This window comes from Callospermophilus lateralis, chromosome X, assembly GCF_048772815.1.
Source record: "Callospermophilus lateralis isolate mCalLat2 chromosome X, mCalLat2.hap1, whole genome shotgun sequence".
In the NCBI taxonomy this organism is placed as follows: Eukaryota; Metazoa; Chordata; class Mammalia; order Rodentia; family Sciuridae; genus Callospermophilus; species Callospermophilus lateralis.
Genome location: NC_135325.1, coordinates 27,753,447 through 27,761,221, shown reverse-complemented (window position 1 = coordinate 27,761,221; position 7,775 = coordinate 27,753,447). Strand labels below are relative to the sequence as shown.

Genomic DNA, 7,775 nt, shown 5'->3' with positions numbered 1-7,775 from the left:
AGCACTAAGTTGCTATGACATGATGGTTCCTGCTGTTCAGTCTTATCACGACCCCTAAATGGCACAACCGGAAGATCACCTGTCTCCCGAAGTGATGTAGCGCAGTAGAAATCAAGGCACCAAACCAAACAAAAAAACCCAAAGCTTGTCAAGTCTCCAGATCTAACTACCATTTAAAGAAATGCAAGAGATGGAGAAACGTTGAAAGACACCAGGAAGCAGCACCATCAACCAAATATAGACTGGAAAGTTCTACAAGACAAATGATCCAGTTTTTTCCAACAAATTAATGGAATGAGGGAGAGAAGGAGGAGGGGAGGTTTCTTAAGTAAAAAAAAAAAAAGACTTCAGAGACATTGACTAATGCAATTTTTAGAGAAATTTAAAACAATAGAAACAAAATGTAGACTGATCCTCATTAATGAACTTTTCAGTTGGGTATGATAATAGTATTATGGTTCTGTGGGTTTTTTGTTTTGTTTGATTATTTATTTATTCTAATTAGTTACACATGACAGAAGAATGCATTTCAACTCATGGAGACACACATGGAGCACAATATTTCATTTCTCTGATTGTACACAAAGTTAGAGTCACACCATTTGTGTCTTCATACATTCACCTAGGGTCATGATGTCCAGGAAACTGGCAATCAGAACTCTCGAGTTTTATGGTTCATTTGATTCCTTAGGATTTACTGTTTTCTTGTTTGGTTTTTGTTCATTTGTTTAGCTAACCTTAGGAGGTGGCTTATAATAAGCAATCATTTATTTTTTACACGGAACCCATGACTTTGTACATACTGGGCAAGCACCCTACCCCTGAGCTACATGCCCAGCCCCCATTTAGCAATAATTTTCTTCTGCACAGTATATAATTTTTGCCTCTGAGGTCTAAAGCGTCAAGGGGTGAACAAATTTGTTCTTCTCATTTAAAACCTGTGAATGTCAATTCTTGGTTGAAGGGAAAAAGAAACTCTGAACTCATTGCTTTATTCTGCCAAAGTCCCCCAACCCCAAGCAAGATCCTTCTCTGACCATTTTGTTTTCCTCTTTTCTAAAATGGGGCTGTTTGACTTCTTCCTAATTAAAGCTTGTGGAAGTACTTTTAAAAAAGATCCTAAGATGTACGATGCTACAGAAGTGAAAACTATCATTAATTTATTTTAATCATCACATTAAATACCCACATGGACACACCCACTTCTCCGTTCAGGCAGATTTTTTTGCAAGGGGGTAATTAACAGGGATGATGTCATAACACAGATCGCTGCTTTCATCCTGAAAACTATAAAAGTTTCCAACTACTAACTCCCGAGGAGACTTTACAACGAACTAAATAAGTACAAATCCCCCATATCTAAGTGAAAGCATGGTAGAGAAATCTTTTTTCTTTGTTGACACAAAGAAAATCAAATAAAAAAAAACAAATAAACATTAAAAGTAGCTCAGTGGGAGAGCACTAGAGCATTTGCCCAGCATCCGTGACCCCAAGTTCAATTCCAAGTACTGAAAAAAAAAAAAAAATCTTGCCATCCTGCAGGTAAAACCTGCCAAAACTCCAGAGGACTGCAGTAGTGTAATAAAGTGCTGGGGTAGCATGTTTGCAAAATCAATGTGACTTCCTCTACAAAGACACCTCCCCCCAAGACACCTGGACCTGCTTTTTAAAAAACAAACAAAAAAAAATTTGTAGTTGTAGATGGACAAAATGCCTTTATTTATTGGTTTATTTTTATGTGGTGCTGAGAATTGAACCCAGTGCCTCACACCAGCTAAGCAAGCACTCTGCCACTGAACTACACCCCCAGCCCTGTACCTGGTTTTTACAGCCTCACCAGGAAGTAAAGAGCTGAAGGATTTTCATCTTCTGGAACCAGGAGAAGGATGCTGAGCAAATTTCCAATCATTAAATGCCAAGTCCTCTGGGAAATAGTTGGTCAGTGCATTGACAATTCAGGCCTGAGCTACAATAACACAACTGTTTGAAATACATTGGGTTCAAATCCTCTTGTGGTAGGAAACCCTAGACCCTTTTCTAGGCTCTACAGGGATTTGCCTGGGATAGTGGGATGGGGCAGGAGAACCTCACATGTTACCCAGTGACTTTCGTTTCTGCTTTTCAGCTCAATCAGAATTGCCTGTTATACCATTTCTTGTTTTCTCTCCACCCCACTCATTGCAACCCTACCATGTTATAAAGCATTCCTTCTTCCGTTTCCCCAAAACTCACTCACCAAGGCTAGTGGGAATGATGACAGATGTTTACTGAGAATTTGGAGGCAGTAGCATGATACCATCTCACAGAAGGATGCTGAGGAGAACTGAAATCAAGAGAGAGCCTGCAACAGGGTGTAGTAGTGCACACCTGTAATCAACTCAGGAGGCTGAGGCAGGAGGATCGCGAATTCAAAGCCAGCCTCAGCAAAATTGAGGTGCTAAGCAATTCGGTGAGACCCTGTCTCTAAATAAAATAAAAAATAAGGTGGAGGATGTGGCTCAGTGGTCAGAGTGCCCCTAAGTTCAATCCCTGGAACAGAGAGAGAGAGAGAGAGAGAGAGAGAGAGAGAGAGAGAGAGAGAGAGGACTCTTTTTCCCAGAATCCTCAGTCCCCAGAAAGGAACCTTCCTTGGGCACTTCTTCCATTCAACCCCCTCCCCAGCCACAGGGTGAGGACTTCTACTCCTTCACTTCCTTTATTCTCTCCCTAGCTCTTTCACCCCAAATACTTCAAATCTCCATTTTTTTTTCCTTAGGCAAAGCAGTCTAACTTTCTTCTTGTCTCATCCCCAGGCCCCCAGCCCTGCTATCTTTCTCTAACCACGATGGCTCATCAGTTTGTCTAACAAAGTCACTTCCCCCCCAAGAATTCTGCTGTGTCATTCAGAAATGCTGTGTCAGGCAGCAATTAACAGGAAAACCATCTAATGATACCGTAAATCAACAGTGCCCACACATTTTTGGTCTCGGAATTCCTTTACGTTCTTAAAAATTATTGAGGACCCCAATGAGCTTTTTGTTTGTGGGGGTTATATCTATCAATATTTAGTGTCTTAGAAATTCAAACTGAGAATTTTTTAAAAATATGATATTCATTCATTTACTTAAAAATATCATTCAGGGCTGGGAGGTGTGGCTTAGTGGTAGAGTGCTTGCCTAGCATGCGTGAGGGACTGGGTTCCACAGAACCACAAAAAAAAGGGGGGGGGGAGAAAAAAAATCATGCATATGCCTATTAAATGTTGATATAAATAATCCATTTTTATGAAAAACTTTCCAAATCAAAAAACAAGTGAGAAGGATGACATTATTTTACATTTTTGTAAACCTCTTTCATGTCTGACTTAATAGAGGACTGTTGGATTCCCTACGTGCTTCTCCCATCTATTTAAGAACTTCTGGAAAATTCTACCTAACACTTTGAGAGAATGATGAAAAAGGAAATGGCACAATGTCAAAGAAAATCCCCATAAAAGTCATACTACAAATACCCATCCGATGGGGCACAGGTACATAGCTCTTCCAAGATCTGGCTTAATCCAAAGGTAATTTTCCAGACAACAGAGGCCTGCCAACAGCAAGATGCAAATGAGAGTTGAGTACATTGTAACATTAACAAAGAACAAGTTTGACAAGAAAAAGTAAAATAAACCAGTAAATATTTTGAGAAAGAATTGGTACAGGGTGAATGTCAATATCTAGCAACCATCGATGATGGAGAGGAACAGAAAAAAAAATAAAGTGTTTTTTCTTGTTATTGTTTTGTTTTGTTATTGGAGATTGAACCCAAGGGCACTTTACCACTGAACTATGTCCCCAGTTCTTTTTATTTTTTTATTTTATTATTATTATTTTTTAAATTTTTTAAAGAGAGAGAGCGAGAGAGAGACAGAGATAATTTTTAAATTTTTTTTAGTTTTCAGCAGACACAACATCTTTGTTTGTATGTGGTGCTGAGGATCGAACCCGGGCTGCACGCATGCCAGGCAAGCGCACTACCGTTTGAGCCACATCCCCAGCCCTCTTTTTGTTTTTTGAGACACCATCTCTCTAAGTTGCTTAGGGCCTCACTAAGTTGCTGAAGCTGGTCTCAACAACTTGTGATCCTCCTGCCTCAGCCTCCTAAGTCGCTGGCCTTACAGATGTGTACCACCACTCCAGCCAAAGAATGAAGTTTTGAAAACTAGACTTTTAGCCTCCTTTATCTAAGGACTCAGGATATGGTCCACTGATGGAGCATTTGCTTAGCACACACAGGTCCTCAGTTCCATCCCCAGCACTGGAAGAAAAAAAAATCTCCATGTAAGAATTCAAAGTATCTTAGGTTAATAACAGAATTAAATGCAGGAACAAACCAGCTTGTGAAAATCTAGTAGATTGTAAACGTTAGAAAAAATTCAGAAAAACAGATTAGTGAAGGTTACCTTCTGATCTAATTCAAAGGTAAACAAAGAAGTATTTTAAAAACCTACATACACTCTATAGGTTGTAAGAATGAACAAATAAAAATTTCAATAGTCTTAAAAGGAAATAGAATGTAGTTAAAGTTCATTGATTAAAGTGGTGAATGTGAACGAAGTAAACTAACTTATTTGAAGAAGGCAACTTAGGGGCTGGAGCTATGGCTCAGCGGTAGAGCACTTGCCCGGCATGTATGAGGCACTGGGTTCAATTCTCAGCACCACATATAAATAAATAAAGGTCTATCAACAACTAAAAAAACATTTTTTAAAAAAAGAAGGCAGCTTATTGTCTGTTTAAAAAACAAAATCTCACCAGGTGTGACAGTGCACACCTGTAATCTCAGCAAACTGGGAGGCTGAGGTAGGAGGATCGCAAGTTCGAGGCCAACCTCAAGAACTTAGTGAGGCCCTAAGCAAGTTAGTGAGACCCTGTCTCAAAATTTAAAAAAGGGGGGGCTGTGTATGTGGTTCAGTGATAAAGTGCCCCTGGTTTCAATCCCTGGTACTTAAAAAAAAATCAACTTTTTTTTTTCTTCAAAAGATACACGAACCCAAAACATTATCCACAGAGTAGCAGTGTAAGAGGATATTCCTATGTGAACAGAAGAAAAGCTGGGATTACTATTTTAGTAGCAGATAAAGCAGATGTTGAAGCAAAAAGCACTGCAATCAATAAATAAGGTTATTACATAATGGTTAGATGTATATTAAATTAAAACAAAAAGCAAAAATATATATAAAAATCATGAAAATCACAAAAACACTAAACCATTGTGACAAAAACCATAAAAGAAAACGGACAGAGGGGCTGGGGTTGTGGCTCAGTGATAGAGCGCTTGCCTGGCATGTGTGAGGCACTGGGTTTGGTTCTCAGCACCACATATAAATAAATAAATAAATATCCATCAACAACTAATAAATTATCTTTTTTTTTTTTTTTTTTTAAAAAGAGGCACTTGCTTTGAGCTCCTGCTAAACTAGTACCACCACCGTCTCCTTCCCATCACCATCATGATTATCTACTGGGATCTCATGAGCTATGATAAGATGCTCTCCAATATTTACAAGATCCAGGAGATTGCAGACGGCCTCTGCCTAGAGGTGGAGGGCAAGATGGTCAGTAGGACAGAGGGTAACATTGATGACTCACTTATTGGTGGAAATGTCTCCACTGAAGGAACTGAGGGCAAAGGTACTGTAAGCACAGTATTCACTGGTGTTGATATTGTCATGAACCCTCCCTTGCAGGAAACCATGCTTCACAAAAGAAGCATACAAGAAGTACACCAAAGATTACGTGAAATCAATCAAAGGCAAACTTGAAGAACAGAGACCAGAGAGGGTGAAACCTTTTAGGACAGGGACTGCAGAACAAATCAAGCACATGCTTGCTAATTTCAAAAACTATCAGTTCTTGATGGGTGCGGTGGCACACACCTGTAATCCCAGTGGCTCAGGAGGCTGAGGCAGGAGGATCATGAGTTCAAAGCCAGCCTCAGCAAAATCAAGGCACTAAGCAATTCAGCGAGACCCTGTCTCTAAACAAAATACAAAATAGGGCTGGGGATGGGGCTCAGTGGTCAAGTGCCCCTGAGTTCAATCCCTGGTACCAAAAAAAAAAAAAAAAAGAAAAATCTACCAGTTCTTTATTGGTGAAAACATGAATCCAGATGGCATGGTCATTCTCCTGAATTACCATGAGGATGGTGTGACTCCACATGATTTTCTTTAAGGATGGTTTAGAAATGGAAAAATGTCAACAAATTTGGCAGTTACTTTGGATCTATCATCTATCATCATAACTGGCTGCTGCTGCTTGTCATCCACATAACACCAGGACTTAAGACAAATGGAACTGATGTCATCTTGAGCACATTTATTTTGATTGTGATTTATTTGGAGTGCAGGCATTTTTTTAAGAAAACATGTCATGTAGGTTTTCTAAAATAAAGTGCATTTAAACTCAAAAAAAAAAGAAAAGAAAATTGACAAAAATACAAGAAATAAGGAATAATATTATTTTAATTGAAACCCTCAACATTCTATTTCTGAAAAAGTAGACAAAAATAAATTGGAAAATACTAAAGGATTAAATAATTCCTTCAACAGAAATGGGGGAACAACCCACTAAGTTCCAGGGTCTGGGTGACCTGCTGGAAGATAATTCCAAAAACAATACAAATTTAACGAACAGAGAGAGAGATTAAAGATGGGACAAGTTAGCTAGGTGAGGTGGCGCACCTGCAATCTCACTGGCTCAGGAGGCTGAGGCAGGAGGATCACGAGTTCAAAGTCAGCCTCAGCAAAAGCAAGGCCCTAAGCAACTCAGTGAGACCCTGTCTCTAAATAAAATACAAAACAGGGCTGGGGATGGGGCTCAGTGGTCGAGTGCCCCTGAGTTCAATCCCCTGTATAAAAAAATTAAAAAATAAAAACAAAATAAGATGCTAATCAGGTGGGAATGTTTTGAAACTCTTAAGCATTTTCTTTGGTAGTGTGGGTTACAACAGGAAATCCAAAACATTTGTAGTGGACATCTGCTGTTTGTGTTCAGCCCTATCTTTTACCCCTTCTGCTACTCAGAGAATCTACTCTTTCCTTGGGGAAATTTCCCCTCCCCTACTCTGCATGACTAGGGTGGAACAGTCAATCCCATGCTTCTGGGATGAGGCGACTCAGATGACCAGAGTAACTTCTCTGGAAGACAGCAGTTGATTAGAGAAGGCCACCCCTTTACAAAGACTGATATGGACACTGGGGAGTGGGGAGGGAGTCAGTAAATTCCCCTGTGAACAGTCTACCTCAGACTGAAACCCACACAAAGAAAAGAAACAAGATAAACCAAGTTCCATGGTGCCTGCCTGTAAACACAGCTTCTTGGAGATTGAAGCAGGAGGATTGAAAGTCCAAGGCCAGACCCTAAGCAACTTAGTGAGACCCACGTCTCAAAATAAAATGTAAAAAGGGCTGAGGTGTATCTGATTGGTAGAGCGCCCCTGGGTGCAATCCCCAGTAGAAAAAAAAAGATTAAAAATTCAAAGAGAAGGAAGAACTTCATAAAAATGTAAAAGGTGAAGACACACATTGTCAAAGCAGAATGCTAGCTTCTTACACTGTAGGTCCCGGGCTCTTCTTTTAAAGGGTTGGGCATGGGAAGGTATATGGAAATGACACCAACCTGGTGAATTCATTTCTTTGGTCACACATCACAAGATGTTTAGGGGTGATCCGGTCCTCTCCAGTATCTTCAGGTTGATGTGTCTGTATCTAGATAATATTTAGAATGTGCTTATATTGTAGGGTTATTTTGTTT

General features: G+C 39.7%; 1 pseudogene; it reads left to right on the top strand.

Moving 5' to 3' along the window:
* Positions 1-5,473: 5,473 nt before the first annotated feature.
* On the top strand, positions 5,474-6,264 carry LOC143639385 (translationally-controlled tumor protein-like; annotated as a pseudogene).
* Positions 6,265-7,775: the final 1,511 nt, after the last annotated feature.